General features: G+C 40.3%; 1 long non-coding RNA gene across 1 annotated transcript; it reads left to right on the forward strand.

Annotated features, from left to right (window-relative positions):
- Window positions 1–11,352: 11,352 nt before the first annotated feature.
- On the forward strand, window positions 11,353–14,361 carry LOC139635922 (uncharacterized). Its single transcript, XR_011694311.1, has 3 exons — window positions 11,353–11,771; window positions 13,729–13,821; window positions 13,942–14,361. It is a non-coding gene; the product is annotated as an uncharacterized lncRNA (long non-coding RNA).
- The last annotated feature ends 7,044 nt before the right edge of the window (window positions 14,362–21,405 follow it).

Below are 21,405 nucleotides of genomic sequence, written 5' to 3' on the forward strand. Positions count from 1 at the left end.
GCAATTAACCCCTTGTTCCTCTGGGGAACCATTAGAAGGTAGAATAGCCTTTAAAATTGCATATGGCTGCAATTAGGGCAGAGAAAGTGATGAAATGATTTGGCTCGGATATTTCTGTATAGATTTTTAGGAAATGGCCCTTTTTATAGCACCATAAATTGGAATTAAAAGAGTGAAGTGCTCGAGCCGCTCCTCTCCTCTCCTCTCTTCACTGGTTGTATTTCCTCTCTTTTCCTCCTTCACTCTTTCCTCACTTTCTCTCCTTTTTGTTCCTCTTCTTTCCTCCCTCCCTCCTTTTTGTCTTTCCTCCTCTGTCAGTTTCTCCTTCTCTTCTCCCTCTTTTCCTCTCCTAGTTCCCTGTCCTCTCTTCTGTAGCACTTCTCTCATTCCTCTCCTGTTTTTCTGTCTTTTTCTTCCTCCTCTTCTGGTCTCCTCTCTTCTCTGATCCTTTGCTCTTTCTTTATCATCCTCCTCACCTCGTCTCCCTCTCCTCTCCTCTCCTCTCCTCTCCTACAATAACAGAAGGAGATGGCTTAAGCATCTGTGTCATCAGTGCAGATTAATGTTCTAATAATATTCACAGATGTCATTTCAAAATTCTCCATTTGTTTATTTTTGCTCTCCGTCTCCTCAGCACTTGTCCGCTCTCTGTCGTTTTCGCCTCCTTTCGCCTCCTCTTGTCAATGAATCACAGGACTAATCACGGGCTCATCATAGACTTCAAAGCAGCCACTTAAGACCGCCTGTCTCATTCGAATGTGACACACACACGCGCGCGGCTCTCCGGCAGCAGTGTTTTTGGCTCATCCTTAATAAGGATAATTACACATGAGAGGAACTAAATGAGCGAAGGCTTGAGTAAAAAGGAGGCAGGACAGTGAGCGCTGATAGTGAAAAAAAGGAAACGAGGAGGGGAGACAGCAAAGTGCTTCCTGACACGTTTATTCATTTGCTTATTATTTTGCTGCTGTAGCTGTTTGTTTACTCATTAAGGATAATCCAATTAAAGCACTTAAGAGCAGCTTAAGAAGAAGAAGCATACACACAAACACATCTCAGAGTGGGTCCAGTCTTGGAGAGAGGACAGGTTGCGGTGGGGTCTGTAAAGCCTGCAGTTTCCTCCCCTCCCTGCCTCTACAAACAGGGCTTCAGGAGCGCGTGCCAGGGGCGTGGGGCGCTGAGACCATAACATGCCTCCATGGCGGCTCCGTGTTGGCTCCGGAGCTGGTCAGTCGCCTGCCTGCCTGCGTCCCCCCCGCAGCGCTTTCCTGTCGTGTGTTGGCTGACTGGTCCCCCAGTGCACATATGCCCACTTACACTGTGTTCCTCTCTAATTAGCTGCTCTTGTCTACACAGGCGCACAGGCTTTGTTAAAACATTGCTATGCCTTTCCTGGCATGTTCCCGTCTCGTAAAAATGAATCTGTCTCACATCATCAGACTGTGCGGCGGGGACATTAATCCTGGCCTCGTGCGTTGCAGACTGGACTAATAAAGAGGATGTTCACGGCTCTTTTTACACCAAACAAGCAATAATAATCTGGAGGGCAGGGAGCACAGGTTACCGTGGTAACCTGAGGGTGGAGAAATGCCTCTTACCTCATTTCTGGTTGGTTTTTGATGAGTCATTTATTGAATCTATGAGATCCTTTGTTGGCTTACCGTGAAACCAACACTGCTTTTCCTCTAGTCGGGTTTCATTTCTCTCGAAGCAAATCAACTGTTATCTTTTTTTTTCTTTGTTAATTCCTCTTCCTGTAACAGAGGAGAGGAGGATGAGAGCGACTCGACTTTAGAGTTTGATCATTAATTATTAGTCTCTGGTTCCTCTGAGGAGAGAAGCTGATGACAGCTAATTAAGGATGAAGTGATGTATATGTTCGCTCTCCCTCTCTCTGCCACCCCCCCCTCCTCCTTCCTTTCTGTCTCTCCCCCACCCTGCCCACCTGCCAAATCATATGCTGGAGCTATAGACAGTAAATATGGAGAATAAATGTGGGGACAACAGCATCAGCCATTGTGTTTACTACATGCTTAACTGATCTTTCAGCAGAGTGTTACTCGACCTAAATATGTTTTTTTTTGTTCAAACTAGTTAACAGAAACTGGAGACTGTGATGTGAAATACTGGAGCATTTTACAAGATAAGACTTGTGTTATTTTGTATTTTTGTCTTGCATCATAAAAATCCCAAGAGAAGAACAAACCCAACAACACAAACAAGACCAACTTCTCTGCCCTGACTGTAAAGCTCAGCCACAATCTACTGACGTAAACCTTTAAAAATCACAAATGTATGGTTTGATTTTTCAAAAGAGTTCAATAATTCCCTAAACTCTCTCATTAAGTGAATATTTCTCTAACAAGAGAAGGGGGCTATTTTCAGCTGTGGATTGATACACAATAGGTGTATTTACAATTGCAGTGTATGTGGGATTGACTTGACTTTGTTGTGTGGACAGCAGTGGAGCTCTATGGTACATAGATAAGATAAGATAAATCAGGCTTTGGGCTACACGGACAATACATGTTAGAAATATCAATTCACTGTTGATAATATGAGAAATAAACAGTAGAATAGAACGAGCCTCGTCCCTTACAGGAGTTTTTGGGGCTGTGTTTTGATGAGCAGGTCTCCCTTACGTTTGGAGGCGGGCGAAGCAATATTCATTCCTGCTACTGCAGACGGCGAATCATAAATTACATTTTACATTTACATTAAATTTTAATTTCACTGAACAAAAACTTGGTCATGGTACTATACAACAACAAACCAAAGCAGCGCACCGACAAAAGGGGAGAAGAAGAACAGGAAGAAGAAAAAGAAGAAGGTTAGCTGATTTGAACATGAGCTGAATCCTGAATCGGGAGTGATATTGGATTTTTTTAAGGCCGATACCAATATTGATGTTTTAAAAATCATCTAGCTTATCATATACTGGGTGACTGTCATTTCTTTACAAGAACACAAAATATAACCAAAAACTTTGGATAAGGTTCCTTTAAATTTGCTCTTAAAAAAAAGACAAAAAACCACAGAACATGAGCAGGATATTTTACACTTTATTATGTATTTTACTTTTCTGTGCTCTCTGGCAGACAAACTATGTATTGCCATCATTGTTTTTACTTCCTTCAAACATAGCTTTTGTATTTCTAAACCGCAATTTTTACATTTTATCTGCCACCACATACGGCGGTACTGGTATTTTGGAAATAAGGTTATGGCCTTTATATCAGCATTGCAGATTTAGTTTATAGCTCTGGTGCTATACTGCTATACATGTCAGAATGAGTACATCCATCAGATTTTTGAGTGTGCTGTTATTGGACAAATCTGTCATACATCGCAACACAACAAGGTGTTCCTCAGGGCAGGGTGAGATGACACCTGGAAGATATTGGAAAGAAAGAAAAGAATTCAATCTTTGGGAAAATGTCTTTTATCCTGTTACAAGCATAAAGAAGTGAGAGGTGAGGTCATCATCTGACCCTGGTTTTCTCTTCATCAGCCTCCATATTTCAGCTGCACAGATCCACAGAGAAGTGACTGGCAGATAGATCATCATGTCACTGCTGCTTTTCTGCCTCTGCCCTCCAAACAGTGACGATGATGACGATGATGTCTTTATGACACGTCCCTGGGCAGGAGGAGGGAAGGAAGAGAGGGAGCCAAGGAGAGACGGGTGGAAAGAGAGAGAGTTGGAGTGAGGTGTTATTTTTAAGGCTCGTGGATGGAAAATTGTGGCACATTGACCGCATTTGGACCACGGCTACGGCAAGCCCAGCTGGACAAACAGAGCACTAAATGAAAACTGGGGTCTAATTTGCTGAGGAGGTAAAAGAAAACATATTCGCATTAACCTGGGATAAATTTAGACTCATACAAAAGATAAATGATGAGACAGGTCGCTATTTTATTCTTTTTTTCCCCCCAGTTTCTCCCCCTCAGACCTCCCCCCTCGTGTCCCGCCATGCCCATCCCGCTGGAACCTTTCTCTCCTGAATTTGTGGTGACTCCAGCAATAGTAACACCAGTGGAGGAAATCATTTGTGCCTCCAGGCGAGTCATTACAGAAGCAGAGTGTGAGATTGCAGTGACAAAACTCTGTCTCTGGCCTCACGACCAGCCAGAGACCAGCACGCTTCTCCACACTCATTACTCCACAGCTTCTCTCCTCTCTCCTCCTCTCCCCTTCTCTGTTCCCCTTCTTGTTCCTTTTCTCTCTGTTTCCTCCTTTCAAGTCCTCTCTCAAATTTTATTATATTCACCCCCACTTTCCTTTAACTCTCTTCGTTGCTCTCGTCAATTCAGCCTCTTATTTCAAATATTTTACATCATTTTTTTTTTTTCAATGAATGAAATGCTACATTTATTAATGGCAGAGGCATAGCCAGGAGGTGGTTGTGGATGGCTAACGGATACAAAAAGTGGACGCCTGTCACACCGTAGACCGGGGTTAGCACCCAGAGTCCAGTCTGTGGTCAGGTTTAGGCATCAAAAGCTCTTTGGTTAAGGTTGATGAAAAATCACAGCTTTTGTTAAATGTAAACAAACAGGCTGTGTCTTAAATCACTGTGAAGTTCTTCTGGATTAAACCAGACCACGATCTTTCTCGAACCTTAACCAAGTCTGAAGACAGCCATGAAAAAGATTTAACAGTGCTGCAGTCACTACGAGCGGATATTGTGCTGCAAGATCAGATGTTAGAAAACTACTATACTGGATACCGGAAAACAAATCTGCTAACGTTTTGCTGAGACGTTCAGTATCGACATTTGCGACTAGCTAAATACATAAATTAACATTTTCTCATTACATTCATAGCAAACACAATCCGGTCACATTTACGTTTCCTACAAAACATATTTGCTGTTGTAAATTAGTTGTATATAAATGTAGTTTCTAGGATGGATAGAGATGTTAAATTTCATTCCATGTTTTGCACAATTTTATCCCTTTTGCATGTTTGAAAGTATTAAAAAAATGCACATTAATGTCTCACAACAAAAACTAATGTTAGCATCCACATACAAAGAAAAATAAAATCTGAGTAAAAACATTTAAGGATGTCACTGGACATGACCATTTAACACTTAAATAAGAATGTGGAATAAGAACACAAATGCAACCTGAGATATAACAACCAAGCAAATTAAGTTCAATCGTCAACCACTTGACCAGTGTCTTTAAATAAGAGGGACACACTGATATTTTTCAATGTCCATGCAGGAGTAAAACTTTTTTCATTTTAAATACAGACTTATGTGAATAGACCTGAAACATATGTCTTTATTAACATGTTAATAGAATTCTATTTCATGTGCACCTAATGTTTTTATTTGATTATTTGATGTATTCTAAATATTTGATATTTAATTGTGATATTTAATTGAATAAACTAAGCATAATTAATATTTACTGTGCCTTTAGAAGTCAGTCAAGTAGAAGAATAAACTATATCAAAGTTGTTAACACGGCTTTACGACTTTTATTTTGTATTTCTTCATCAGAAAAAAACATTTTGACCGAGAATATTCAGAAACAGATAAGAAAAAAGGAGATGTGCTCTTAATTTGCAGGCTGTTTATGCCCTTGCTGGCCAGAAGGTGTCAGCTCTGTGTTGGAGAGATGCACAGCTACACACACACACACACACACACACACACACACACAATACACGTGTACACACGTACACACGCATGCACACACATGTTCTCGTGCACAAAAGCCGGGTGCTACGGCCCACTGATGTCCAGCTGCTCCTGTCAACACTCTGCTACAGCGTGTAATTCACCCTCACACACAACAGCAGCTGAGACCTGAGAGGAGCCCCACCCCACCCCGCCCCTACCCCTCCACCACGCGCACACACACACACACACAAACACAGAGGGATGGGAGGAAATAAGAGGTGGAAAAAGAGAAAGATAGTTAAAAATAAAAGTGGACGGAGAGGAAGTGGGAGAGCTGGACGTGGAGAGGGAGAGCTGCGGGTGACAGACGCACAGAGAGCCAGACAAAGAGGGGGAGGGTGGTGGTGGTGATGGTGGTGGGGGGGCACTGTGTTTAAGTGGCCTAATCAAGGGACCTCCCCTTCAAAGGGAGAACTGGTGTGTGTTTGTGTGTGTGTGTGCGTGTGTGTGTGTGTGTTTATGCAGGGGAGGGGGGTGGGTTACACATGGACAGACTGAGTCCAAGTTCCCCTGCAATTATCAACTTACCCATCCTCCCCCTCCTCCTCCTCTTCTCCCCCTTCATCCCCTGAGAGACCCAAGCTGCTGTACCCATCAACAACTCATTCAGGCCTTAACAAAGCAGCACCACGCCCACCCCCCCTGAACAGCCCCCCCCCCCCCCCCCCCCCCACACACACACACACACACACACATACACACACATTTTTAAAACTGTGCAGCCCAGTCGATGCTGACTTTGTAGATTTGTTCCCACATCGGACTCATTTGAAAACAATTTCCAGAATCAGAGGGACATTTCGATGTGATCTCCTCTTTCGATGTTCACTTTGGTGATACAGTGATCACAGTGAGCTTTTATGCTTGTCTTTTGATATTAAGTCTCATTCAATGAATAAAAAAATGTCAAATATATAATTGTTGTAGTCCTGTGTTTGCATTTTCCAGACATGTGCCCACTTTTAATAAATGTATTTAAAACTGAAAATATGGAAAATGTTACAGACATGTTAACCAGGGGGAATTTCTACTTTTAAAAACATTATTATAATGCATGTTTTGCAGTTACATTTCGAGTTTTATTCTAATTTCAAACTTAAATGTTGGTGTTTTTATTTATTACTTCTTTGTCGGTTCACGTGACAATCATTTGATAATAATTTTCAAAATGAAGAGAACATTTTGATGTGCTCTATTCCTCAGGTGATTCTGTAGTTTTTCAATTTTTTTTCTCATTTTGACTGTAAAGGTCAAGTCAGAGCTCAGGTAAAGGAACAAGCTGTTTTAGTAGAGTCTCACCTCCTGGATCCTGCCTCCTTTTACACTGAGAACCAGGTAGAAGCGCTGGGGAAATTGACTGTGTGTGTGTGTGTGTGTGTGTGTGTGTGTGTGTGTGTGTGTGCTTGTGTGTGCGCAACGTACATGGGTGGCGTGTGCCGCTCCACATGCTGAACATGCCCTGAGGCCATCATTTCACCTCCGGCACTCTTAATGTGGAGCGCTCACTGTGTGTGTGAGAACAATATATGCGTTTATGCCTCTCTCTCTCTCCCTCTCTCTCTCTGGCTGTGTGTGTGTGTCCGTGCATGTGTGTCCTGTGTATTTGTTCTCTAAGCTTTCAGTAATAAGGTTGGCCATGGTGCATCAGAGATAAGGCATTAGGCTGTTGACCTCTGACCTCTACTTCTGTTTAATACAGAAACCCGTTCACTAACACCCAGGAGAAGCCATGTTTAAGAGGCGCAAACTGCTTAATGAAATCTGTGTGTGTGTGTGTGTGTGTGTTAATTGAGCCAGCTTTATAAAGCAGCTGTATTCAAAGAGTTGTCTTTGACTCCTAGAAATTACATTTATGTAAAACTGCAACAGGAAGTGTAGCTGCGTTATGGTCAGAGGCAACGTATTTTTGTGTGAAATGAATGAAGCATTACATTTATTAATGACAACAGTGTCTCCAGGAGGTGGATGGCAGCTGCACAGAGCGCCAGGGTTTGCATCCACAGTCCCGTCTGTGGGGAGTTTAGGCAACAAAAGCACCTTGAGGATTTAAAGTTGAGGAAAGATTGTGGATTTGGTTACATGTATATAAAAAAGTTATGTCTAAAGCTTTTCTGTATTAAACCAGATACAGTCTTTGTCTAACCTAAACTAAATCCTGTGAGTGATGAGCTGAGAAAAGTTAATAATAAAGTGGGTATTGTACTGCAAGATCAGATATCATCTTATATCTATATCTTCATTGACAATGCACATTTTATTGCAATATGTTAGATTCTATATATATATCTTTAAATATATTGTACTATTATTATATGACTGCATGTGATATACATGGAGGAACAGATTTATTTCAAGCGGTGGAGGTGGGAGTCTGTTACATGTAGAGATCACAGTAAAAGAAACAGACAGTGACAGATCAGCAGGGACTAGATAATACAGGGAGGAAGTCTTCACCGGGACAGAAAAATGAACTGTTCTCAGCTGTCTCCTTCGCTTTTTATCCACTTAGGACGTAGTGAAGCCTCTTCACCCTCCACCGCTGCTTCTGTCTGTCCCTCCTCCACCGTCTCACACTCCACCTTTTAAAATGATATCGTCTTCATTCTCTGTTTTTTCCTCCCTACACCCACCCCACCCCACCCACCCACCCTCAATATTATCTCTTGGTCTCCTGCTCCCCTTCTTCTTCCTCCTCCTCCCCTCCTCCATCTTTCTTCCCTCTTTCATTTGTTCTCCACTCTTTCGTTCCCTCTCCTCACTTTGAGCGAAATAGATTTTCAATTACGTGCTGAGTGCCTGGAAGCTTCTATATTTCCCAACCTGACCCCAATACAGCCGAAGTGACACCCCACGCACCAGAAACACACACACACACACACACGCACATCTGATACACTTCCGCCTCCACTTACAGCCTAATGGAGTGGAGGAGAGGCTGGAGAATGTCTTCTGTGTCCCGGACAAACCCGGTAAACTACCTGACACACACAACTACCCAACACACACAGAAAAATGAAACACAGCAGAAGTGAGGTCCTTGAGATGAGACTGAACTTAACTAATCCCACAGGAATGCTTCTGAGAGGTAATGATGCTGTTGTGCCAATATTGTGTGGAATGTTTTTTTTTTTGTTTTTGTTTTTACATATTGTTATTATGTGTCATGTATTTATAGTGTTTTATGTTCAAGTCTGTGTTCTGTGTTTTACATGACTGCGAGACAAATTTCTCCTCTGGGAAAATAAAGTTGAAGTTGAAAGTCAAGCACCTATCTGACCTACCACATAATCCGGAAAAGCTCTTTTGACAGAAATTCCCAAGCCCCTGTAAAACATTACAGAGATCACAGCTCCATGCTTCACCCCTACCCTTAGTGCAACAATACTTAAAACCTAAACCTGGTCTTCCAAAGACCACATCTTAAGCCTCCAAAAAAAAGAAAGAAAAACATTTAAATAAGACAGGGCTGAGCAAAGTGACCATAATTTCCAAAAATATTCAGCTTTGGTAAATTATTTATTATCAGACCAGAGAATCTGGCAGTCAAAAAAACTCTTGTCGCACTTTTAATTAACAGAGGAGCAACAAGTAAAAAGCCGACCATAGAAAAATACCTGAACACATGAGGCACAGACTGTCTAATGAACACACATACTGATGCTATAGTGCAACTCATTAAGCCCACAAATACTGAATCTGCGAAAGTAACAGAACAGGATCTCGAGAGGCAAAGAGAGCAGATACTATTGTTCGGTGCAGCGCGGAACTCAGAGTGACAGCAGAAGCAATAGAGAGGGACTGCATGCACTCACTAAATAAATGCTTGATAATCTGTTTCTGCATAATTTTGTGTCTTCAAGTTTATCTGTTCAGGTGAGGGTTTGGAGCGAAGGACATCCTGTTTCCTGGAATAGAGAAGCAAAAGCAGAGCGTGAAAGAGGGAAGATGAAGATCCTTTGACTCAACCATCAGAAAGTAGCTGGTGTAGACGACAAATCCCCCAATGCTGAACGTGCTTGATTCAGAACCAGTCCATATTGGGTTTAATGAAGTTACCTCTGATGTTCTTATCACTTGGTTTATTTATTCATTATTTGGTAACACTTTACTGAGTATCCATATTTAGCATTCACGAGTAGTACGCAAACTTTTAGTAAGTGATTTATGAAACACTACAATAAGCAGATGAACATGTTTATTTGTAACGTTAACCCCCATGGGCTGCTGGGTAAACTGGTAGTGAATGACAGTATAGTGCAATAACACACAGCTGTAGTAATATAAAATACATCTTCGTAGGAGAAGTTATACTTGATGACGAATACAAATAGCTGATTAAAACTACATTAGAGTGTTATATAAATGTATTGAACATTTACTACTTATAAATGCTAAATGGGAGGACATAAAGTAAATTGTTACCTCTTATTTTCTTTTAGCCAGTTCTTTTAGTAACTGTTACATTGCATATATCAGGATTTTTGTTGTGAAGTAAAAATCACGTGAAAATTTTGTGAAATGTGCAGAAGAGGAAAAAATAGCACCACAAAGAACACAATTTACACCATCTGTCCACATGTCCATCCCTCACATAGTGAGGAAGAGAATGTGTGAGTGTGTGTGTGTGTGTGTGTGTGTGTGTGTGCACTCTGTGTGCCTGCGGCCTCTTCATCTCATCAGTAGAAATCTATTCTGCTCAGACTCATCCAATAAGGTGGGTAATGATACTCCACTCTAATATTGGGACCGTCCAAATTGAACACATTTAAACTTTAATGCAAGTCAAGTCCTGGGGAGAATGTAATCTGCTCCACTTAGTGTGTGTATATTTGAAGGTTTGTGCACGTGAACCCACATGCATCTGTTTCTGTGTAATGTAAAGCACTTCTTTTTTTCTCTCTCTCTGTTGCTTCGCTAATGAATTTAAATATGTTGAATTAGTTTTAAGAAGAAGATGAGAGGTGAGATGAGAACGTGTGTGAAGTGCAGCAGAGAGGTTGTTTAAGCAGTTGAAGCAACAGTGTTACTGTGTTTACAGGCTCCAGCTGAGACGAGCGCAGCAATGAGAAAAACACATTGCACATCTTTCAACCTCGCTCCCCTCATCCTTAACACAGAGAAGGTTCACGCTCTTTTGCTTTTTTTTTTCCCCTGTGAAGATTTCAACTTAAAAAATTGGATGCATGTTTTTCATATATAAATGCAAATTAAAACATGCTAACATGCTAAACTGAGATGGTGAACACGCTAAACACTGTAAAGAAAGTTAAACATTATATACACATTATTTGATGGACAATTATTTTATATTTCCTTTTTTATTATGAAATAATATTTTTAACTAAAATAAGATAGATTTCATAAACATTACTTGAAAAACAATAAAATATTTTTTAGTCAACACTTTTTTTTTTTTTTTTACAGACAGGTGATGAAAATATAAAGATGTAACTTTTTAGCCATATTTGTGCATTAGCAAATGCTAGCACGTGGCATTGTTTTTATATAAACATTACACAAAAACATTAAACAAAATACAGAAATTATTTTTTGATAAAGGTACTTTGCAGTAACTTTTTAAAATTATAAATTAACTTTTTAAATAAAGTTGTATTTATTATTTATAAGCACTGAGCATTATTTTAAATCAAATATTTCTGGCTTTGATGTCGGCTTTATTATTAATTAACTGCAGTTAACCTATTACAGTCTGAAGTTCTTGGTTTAGACATTAGCACTTTGTGCAGTTTGTTACAGTTTAAAGTTGCATTTTCATGTAAAAAAAAAAAAAAAAAAAAAAACCCAAAACAAATAAAAAATTTACTTTTTATGCCTTGCTAGTGCTAATTAGCAAATGCTAGCTTGCTAAACCAAGAGGATGAACACGCTAACTACTATAGGCTGCCTGCTTCAACATTTTGGGGAATTTGCTGAGGCGCTTTTTAGCCAAGAGATGAGAAGATTCACTCTCACGTCTGTACACTACACATGAAGCTCCAGCCAGCAGCTGGCTAACTTTGCTTAGCATTAACACTAAAAGCAGATGGAAATAGCGGAGCCTGGATCTGTCCAAAGGTAACAAAGGCTGCCTCCCAGCATCTTTAAAGCTCACTATGTTCGCACTGTCACTGTGCACATCTTAGCATGCTAATGTTAACCTTTAGCTTGAAGTGCTGCACTGCAGGAGCAGCAAATTAATAGATGAAAAAACTAAATATATATATTATAGTATAAAGACAAAGATTAATTATCAGATGGTTGTTAATGAAAAATTTAGCTGTGATTAAGTCAGACTTCTTTCTCTTGTAAAATAAGGCAAAATGTAATTTTGGTAGACTATATGCTTTATTAGTAGTTTGTGAATCTCGTTATGTTAGATATGCTGTGGTTGTTGATTATGAAAATGATGTGAATTGGTATTCTTCATTTTTGGACACTTTGTAGTGTTGTTTTTAAACATGTACTATACTTACAGGATCCATGTAATGCTGGGCTGGGTATAAGTGTCTGAATGAGACAATAATAATAACAAACTTTTACAGCAGCCTTTACAGATACTTTTGTTTACACCTTAGCTTGGTTCATATTCAAATTTTTGGGTAGCTGTGTGTGTGTGATGCAAGTCACAATACTTGCATGTGTGTGTTGTTGGGGGAACGTGTTGTGATTGGTTATTTAAACCCTCTCCAGCCCAGTTTGTGCACAGCTGAAACGTCCATCCACAAAGTGTGCATGTGTGCGGCGTTTTACCACTAATCCATGAAGAATCGTCTTCCTCCTCCATTTCCTCTTCCTCCCAGGATGTCAGGGTCACATCAAAGGAAAAGCAGCGACCTTTGACGCTGTGACCCCAGTTTAGCAGCTTTACGAGTGAGCAGTGCGAGAATCCATTAGCTACAGCAACATCATCATCAGCAACAGTGATGCTGATGAAGCTGGAGTCAAAACAATAAGGCAGATTTTAAATCAAGGGGACAATAGGTAAAAATGCCACAATGTTGACTTCATAATAATTACATTTGAGGACAGGTAATGTGTAAAAATAACTAAACTGTTATTAGTAACACTAAATTGTGACACATGAACTAAACTAAAGGAAATATAAATGATTATTATTAGTCATATATTTGACTATGACAATACCAGATATGTTTTTAGCAGCAACACTGATTACATATCTTTTATGACTCTCCTTTTTTGTCATTAATATTTCAATGACACAATTATTTTGTACATGAAAACCTGATGAGATTAGATTTAGATCCTTGTTTTCATAACTAATGAAAAATGATAGGGCAAACTGAATAGTGCTTAAAATGCTGAGTGCTGTGTGTGTGCATGTGTGTGAGTGCATTCATGCTTGTAAATGGGGCTAACCTGCATTTAAAGCAGCCCTCGGCACTGCTCCCTGTTTTTGTCTCTTTCACAATGAGTAACTTATCTAAACCATCCCCTCTTCAACGCTCAGCTTCAACCGCCTATTTATCCATTTTGGGTTGCATGCAGCCCGTCGTTAGTATTCTGGTACACACCTCAACAAAGCCATTATCATAAAAACACACATTCACATGCAGATGGATTGCTCTTAGCCTCTTAGCTCTGCTGCTAATGGTGCTAGCCACTTAATTAAGGTCACTTATGGACAAACTCTGTTAGCATGGGCACTAATAAGTACTGCCCAGACAATGGGACTGAGTGTGCGTGTGTGTGAGTGTGTGTATGGTAATGATATTGCTGTAAAGCCTGACCTGCAGTCTCCATTATCACCAGCTTATTGAGTGGTTTGTTTTGCAGAGTGGCTCTTAGAGGTGGGTATCATTGAAATTTCACTAGATGGACAACTGGACACTTTAGAAAATGCATCACAATACATTTTGGGCTGAAGTGTGTGTGTGGCCCAGTTGAGGGGCACCCAGAGACAGAAAAAAAGAGATAAAGTGTCTGCAGTTTTTTCACGAAAACCCATGTGGAAACTGAATATCCGGCACATCGTTAATTTATAGCCCTCTGCTTTCCTCCTCTTCTCCCTCAGTCCTTTGCTCCTGTCCTCCCTTCCGGAGCCTCTCCTCAAGTTGCCTCATCTAAAAACAATTAGTTCCCCCAAGCAGACTGACCAACCAGTCAGGTTAGAGAGTGTATGTACTGTGTGTATGTGTGCAGATAAATGTGTGTGTGTGTGTGTGTGTGTGTGTGTGGTGTTGTCCCGCTGGGGAGCATAACATTGCCCTCTAACATCACCACACAGGATGCTTCCGAAGACTTGGTGACCTTTCACCTTCAGCAGTGAAGATGAGAGACGAGGGGAAGCAGAAGAGAAGGGGGGCGGGGGGGCAATAGGAAGACGCCGATGCCTCGACACAGCAGATTACTACAGGACACAGGAAATCACTTTTGGGCTCAGTTAGTACAGTAGGTGTTTAAATTTCAAAGTGACTGGAGTGGCATATCGTTTTGTAACATGTCCTATGTTATTATTCCCTTTGTATGAAATTTCTTTTTCAAATGTAATGTATTGCTACTTAAAGGAACATAACATACTATATTATATCACAACCCAACGTAAAATAACGTAAGATAACATAACATGGTGTAACGTGATGTAACCTTTTGTTATGTTGTATCCCATCAAATCCTATTGCATTTCATATCTGTTCCTAATAAAATGTAAAATGACAGCTTAACATGACTTTTTGTAACTTATCAGATCCCATTGCATCCTACTATATGTTTTCCTCACGAAATGTAACATAATGCACTTTAACTTAACAAAGAAATGTAAAGTAAGAAATGTAAGTAATTACGTTGTTCTATCCAATTGTGTCTTGTAACATTTCATAAAGTAAATAGAAAACAATATTACACAATAAAACATAATGGAAAGTAACATAGCATAGCAACATAACGTGCCAAATCTGTTGTGTAAAATCCTATTGTTAACTCTTTTTACATTTAAGTTATTATTATCAAAAGACACATAATACTTGCTTTGGCTGGAGGACGTCCCTTACAATCTTTATTCTTCCAGCATGTTTCTACATATGGAGTTATATATAAAAGGCATATTGCACAGTGGGTGACCATGGCAACAATACTTCCGCTTGATGCTGTTGACAATTCATTGTCAATTAAAACCTGACCATCAGTTACAATGACTATAAAATGCCTATGAAAAACAGATGATCTCAGCCTACCATTTTTATACCATGTTGTTTTGTTGCGTTGTAGTGTGTCATATTCTGTCATACCCTGTCCTGTTTAATGTTGTCATATCATATCTTATTGTATTATATTGTATTGTAGACGTGGAAGAAATATTCAGATCCTTCATTCAAGTAAAAGTACTGCATTCAGAATCTTACTTAGGTAAAATTATATAAATATTATAGGAAAGATATACTTCAACTATCAATAATAAAAGTGCTCAATGCAGAAAAATGACCCATGTGAGTGTCATAGTTTTAAATATTATATAATTAAATTATTATTACTTATGAATTAATGTGTAAGCTGCATTTTATTGTGGTAGCTGGTTTAGTTTGCGCTGACTTTAACTGTTTTGTATTGGACTGCAACCAATAATTATTTTTTATCAATCTGCTGACTATTTTCTTGATTAATTATTAATAGTTTATTTTGTAAAAATTCTATAAGTGTCCGTCACAATTACCCAAAGTGAGGCCTTTATAATGTTTGTTCTGTCTAAATTGAAATAATGAAAAGGAAAAGCAGCAAATTGTCAAATTTGAGAAACTAGAATTATGAAATGTTTGGTTTTAATGATGCATGTCAAATCTCAACTGCTGTCTTATCATGATATATATAATTGTATCAGATCATATAATATTGTACTATATCATATAATATTGAACTGTTTTTTAAGGAAACCCAATTTCATCCATGTGTTCAGCAGCCATTTACTGAGTGACAGTGACTTATTGCTCCCCAGGTGAAAACAATTGATTATGTCCTCACAGGGACACTAAAGAACAGCTGTTTCTTTCTCTCTCTCCATTCAGTTCCACCACCAACTGATCCATCTTTCACCCTCACTCCCTCCCTTTCTATCCTTTCTCCTCCAGCCACATACATACAACTCTGCTCTCAACTTTCATGGACTTACATCCATCCCTTTGCTCGTCCTCTCTCATTTTCAGTTGTGTCTGCGTTTGTGTCCGTACATCTGCTGCAGGAGCTGTGTCTGTGGTCTCACGATCAGGAACCCCCAAAGTTCAGAGGTCAGATAAATAGTTGTCTGGAGGGCCTCATCCCAGGAGAGAGAGAGACAGAGAGAGAGAGAGAACAAGATTGGTATTAAACAAGAAATTTGAAACTGGATGTGAGATTAGCATCTTAGCAGTGAGAGTGAACCTCTGCTCATTTCTTTTCTGTGAAAAGCAGCCCCAGGTTAAATGTAGGATGATATTTATTTATGAGAGATTTCTGAGAAATCTAAGTAGGTGTAGGATAAATGGACAGATTTCACGTCCAATTCTACGGTGGCCCTGAGAGTTGAAAATACTCACAACACAACCAAATACGGAAACGTGCTGCAAGCAGCATAGACTGCAACGCAAGTGTTTCCAGTGGACACAAAAAAGTGATCAACCCAGGTGGGATATCTTTATGGTTCAATGCTTTTAACATCAAAAGTTACAAAACATTAAACACGTGCATCACTGTTTTGTGTCCCATGGAAACACTTCATCTCTTCTATTTGTAGTGAATTTCTGAATTTGCTTGTGTTGTGTGTATTTGCAGAAAGTGTGTTGTCAAATTGGAGATGTTTGTCTGAATTTGCTTGTGTTTTGTCTATTTGTTTTCTTAAGTTGCAATGTGTTGAGTTCTCAGGGCCACTGTACAATTCACCCCCTCCTGATAATTGTCCCCAATTTCAGGCTGGTCTGAACCAAAGACTAGGAATAAAAATGGAGGTAGCCTCCGTGCCGTCACCCATAGGGTTCTGAAGAGTGGGTTTGAAGCTCAGAGTGGGCTGCTCTGCCGTAGCCATCTTGGCAGTGCCTGACTCCACCGAACTCCCAGCTAATTCAAAATTAATCAAAATCAACCCACATACAGTTGAAAGAGGATGGAAGGAGGAAATTAGCTTTAGAGACTGAAACTGTGTTTTGCACCAGGCTGTAAACATGTTTATTTCTGCTGTAAAGTTCGACTTTTCAACACAGCGGAGTCTATGAGTCTTTAGCACATCTGTGGTGGCTTCGTTTTTCAGCCACGGAAGTTGCCGCTTGGTCTGAATCAATTATCTGGCCAAATGTTCCTGTAGTGTGAAAGGAAAGTTAATATTACCGACGGGATCGGACCTGACCAGTGTGAAAGGAACAGCGATGGAAAATTGAGCAGAAACCTGCAACAACCATTGAGAGTGCACTGAAGTTTCACTAACTTTATTGTTGTGTTCCAACATTAAAACTTTATTTCCAACTCACCTCTGCTGCAAAATGTAAAAACCATGCTGATTTTGTCTTCTCAGCCGTGACGTCATCCACTGTTTTTTTTGGCGTATTTTATTTTTCAGTGTAAAATACAGCACGCACAAGTTCACCTGGCATGTTTGTTTTACTCTGTCATGTTTGATCACAGGATCCCAAATCCCTGGATTCCCTGGTAATATCGTTCAGTATAAACACCAGGTGTGTGGTCCTGTGTCTGAATCGTCTGGTGTGTGCACTCTTTTTTATATTAGTTTTTTTCTGGCTTTTTATGCCTTTATTTTATAGGTACTGTGTGAGACACAGGAAAGTTGGGGAGAGAGATAGAAGGGATGACATGCAGCAAAGGGCCACGGGTCGGATTCGAATCCCAGGCCGCTGCGGTTAGAACTAAGCCTTAATTGTACGACCTCTACCAGGTGAGCCACCAAGGTGCCCCCAGGTGTGTGCGCTCTTATGATAGAAATGTTAAAAATTGCTTAAATCTGTTGTTATGTCTGGGTCCTCTCATGTTTTTAAAATCTGTAAAGATTATAAAATCCACCAGTGTGCACCCACCCTAAGTGCAGTTTAATTAGGGCAGACGTTTCTGAGCATGAAAACTTTGAATGCAGCCCTGGAATGTATTTTGCTGTAGGCATATTGGGATTTCTTTGATGCGTATTATTTAGACTGGAAATGAGTCTTCATAGAGCATCTGAAAACATTAATTTCATATCACCAATCGGCTTCACCGTGATTAATTCCCCTGAACGTCCTGCGCTGCTCAAGATTTTGCATTAACGAGGTTCTGCTGCAGATGAAATAGGTGGCCTCACTTCACACACAGCGAACTGCATCAGACTGAGGCAACAATCCCATCTCCGAAATCCATGTGAAATAGATACGTCAACACAAAACGAACGGAGGAGAGAGGGAGAGGAGAGGAGAAGAGGAGGGAGGAGAGATGGGGGTTGGAGAAGATCCTGAGAGGAGGATTGAAGGAAAAAGGGGGAGATGGGTGGAAGGATAAAAGATGGATTAAGGTTGTGTTTCAGATTGGCAAGAGCGGTTTGTGTGTGCTGCACGGGTTGTGTTTAATGTGTGTGTGTGTTTAGTGTGAACAGTAAGCTGAGAGATGTGGCACTTTATTTGTTAGTGTTTTTCCTGCAGCCTGCCATTCCCCGTGTCTCAGAAGGAAAAAGCCTCCTTACCCAACATACTTATCTCTGTCTGAGTGTGTGTTTGTGTGCGTGTATGTGTGTGTGCAAACCCCCTTATGTGTGATAATGACAGCTGTAATGCCTGTCTGATATCTACTCAGCTGTGGGACTTCAGTTGCATGTTTGTATCTGTTGGTGTGTAGGTGTGTGTGTGTGTTTGTGTACATGTACCTGAAACACGCACGTTGGATAGACATGCTTTAAAAGCTCTTTGTGTGAACACAGGAACGTATCAGAGAGGGATAATCTTAAACATGTGTGTGTATGTGTGTGTGTGCAGGGGAACTGCACTGTGTGATGAATGGTCTATGACAGGTGTTGGGGATGAGATCTCCAATTATCACACTTTGATACCTTTTTTCCTGTTCACACATAAACACACACCTCCTCGGCGTGGAGTTGAGGGGCGATTCAGGAAAGAGCGAAAATGTGGTGTGACAGAAGAGTCCAAAAAAGAAAGTCAGACCAGGGAGTTTTCATATTTGTGAACCTGTATATTTCTTCCAAGAAAAAAAGCTGCTATTCAAATATCATCCAGGTCTCACATAATAGAGAATCAGAGGTTTTATGTGAGCCCAAAATTTTGGCCCTTAATCAAAACAGACCTGTGATAAACCAACTAACAAGTAAAAAAAAATGTGTTTGACCTGAGCAGAAAAAGAAACAACCGTCGGTACTAATACTCACATAATTCACACAAACTGACGCGCAGCCGCAGTGTCCTCACAGTCTATGTAAAATCACCTCTAAAAGCACTTGAGTTGGTTATGATGATCTCATGTTTGCTTGGATGTTACATATGTTACACACAAACCAGAGATTCTATCTGGATCCAGTAGGACTGAAAATAACGCAACCCTGGTTGGACTTGGGTCCCAGGTTGGTCCCAGTTCCAAAGGCTGGACAACAAAGGAGGAAAATCCTTCACCTGGACTGTAATGGCTCACCGGGTGAACTCGGCCTATTACCATGGCTACAAACAAAGCTTGTTTCTGATTGGCTGGCAGATGTCTGCTAAAATCATATTGATCCTACTTATATAAGAAAAAATTCAAACCCTGTCCTGAATCAGTGTGCTATTGTAAGTGTAATATTGCAGGTAACCATAGTAACAGTACTTCTGATTGATGCTGTGATAGGAAAGAGGAGTAAACCCTGCTATACTTTGATGATGCAGTGTTTGTCACCTCCTCTGTTATTTATTTTGTGTATATCAGGAGGCCTCAGAGTGTATATACATCATCTATATTATTTCCATCAATACAGCGACAGGGCTGCTCTGGGAATTCACTTCCTCAACTCTTTCAAGATGTTTCACAATAAATGGTTTCCAGGGAAGTATGGAGGTTATGCTTTCAGAGCCACTTTATGACTTTTAAATGGGCATGCCACCAATTTTACACATCAAGTTTAGTTACTAGTTAGCTTGTGAAAATTGTTGTGTATGTCCTGTGTGGCTCTGGATGAGCTTTATAAAGTCAGAGAAAATATCCCTGATGATGTTATTGGATTGATTGTTTCAGCCCGAGGCTTAAAAATCTGAACAAGTACAGGTGTGACATTTGAAAGATGTGGGTATTTAGGAGGTGGGGGTGGCCTAACAGAAGACACTGTTGAGTTGCATCATGGAAAATGTAGGATCCAGTGTTTCTAGCTATAGTAGAGATGAAAAATCAGGATCAGGATATCTACAGCTGTTATTATGAACTGTCTTTTTAAAATACTCCAAGTTTTTTTTTTGCAAAAAAAAAAAAAAAAAAAAAAATCAAAGATGAAGTCCTTTGAAGGAGCAACTTGTAAGTTTTGTTATTGCTACATAGCCAACATTAACATAAACAGCATAAACTTACCAGTCTCGAAGAAACGCTGTGAGTCCAGCATCAAACCTTTACACGCCAAGAGCTGTCTCCAGAGGTGGAGAGCAACACCAATGTTCACCCAACTCTTTTTTCTATCCTGTCTCTGTAGTAATGGAGGACGAAAGAAGGGCGCTCACCAGCTAGCCCCGCCCCATCTCATCACTCTCCAGCAGCAACTCGCTGCAGCCTCCAGTCTGCCCTGAAGACACGGTGCTGCTTGTAAACACGATGATGGCTGAAGCTCTTGTCAAGCAACAATCACCACCACCCGCTCCCGGCAAGAGACCACGTTCAGCAGCAGAGAAAACTTACTGATGGCCCATTTAAAGTTAAGTGTTGAGTTTATTTGAAGCAGATGGAAAGCAAACTGTACAAAAACAAAAAAAACTAAAATATGATGAAATATACCTCTAAACTATGATAAGAAAATGGAAACTATAAAAAGGCAGTCAACATTTGCACAGATGAACACATGGACACATGTGAACAGTTTCTACGTCCCGTCATCTTCCTCCTGTGGAAACCTCCCCGTCGTCCTCCATGCGTCTCGCCCATGAAGTGGTGGAGCTGCCGTTCACTTTCCCCCTTCTCCTCCTTTGACCGCACTGTATCTGCTGCATCAGCATGGTGCCAGGCACCACAATGACATCATCTAATGGAGACGGAGTGGGATGACTGACACTATCCTCTGCCTGTCCGTCATCATCACCGCCCTCTGTGAAAGCTGTGTTTATCTGCAGCTGTGACTGAGGTGTGACAGGTGTGTCCAACACATGCCAACACACACACACACACACACACACACACACACACACACACACACACACACACACACACACACACACACACATTTTTCTGTTCTTTTATTGTTGTCAGGTATTGTGAATCTCCACCATCAGACCTAATAAACATTTCTTTGATCTATAATCAATCAAAACAACCAGAATTCAGGATGTAAATGAGAGTGAGAGTCAGCACATCTTCTGTAAAAGAAAGAAGGTATTCCATGGTACAGTTTTTTTAATTAACTTTGGTCCTTTCTTTCAATATAAAAGCCCTGTCTTGAGGTGATTTTGTATTTATGTCCCAGTTTGCAGCAGTTTGCATTTTTTTCAAGTTTCCAAGAATTTATCTAAATGTACCAAAGCAAATCAGGCAGTTGTGCCTGGGTTAGGGTTAGTAGGGTTAGGGTTAGGGT

The sequence above is a fragment of the Trachinotus anak genome, unplaced genomic scaffold (genome assembly GCF_046630095.1).
Source record: "Trachinotus anak isolate AG129_WGS33_773 ecotype Australia unplaced genomic scaffold, CSIRO_AGI_Tana_v1 ptg000019l, whole genome shotgun sequence".
Taxonomy (NCBI): Eukaryota; Metazoa; Chordata; class Actinopteri; order Carangiformes; family Carangidae; genus Trachinotus; species Trachinotus anak.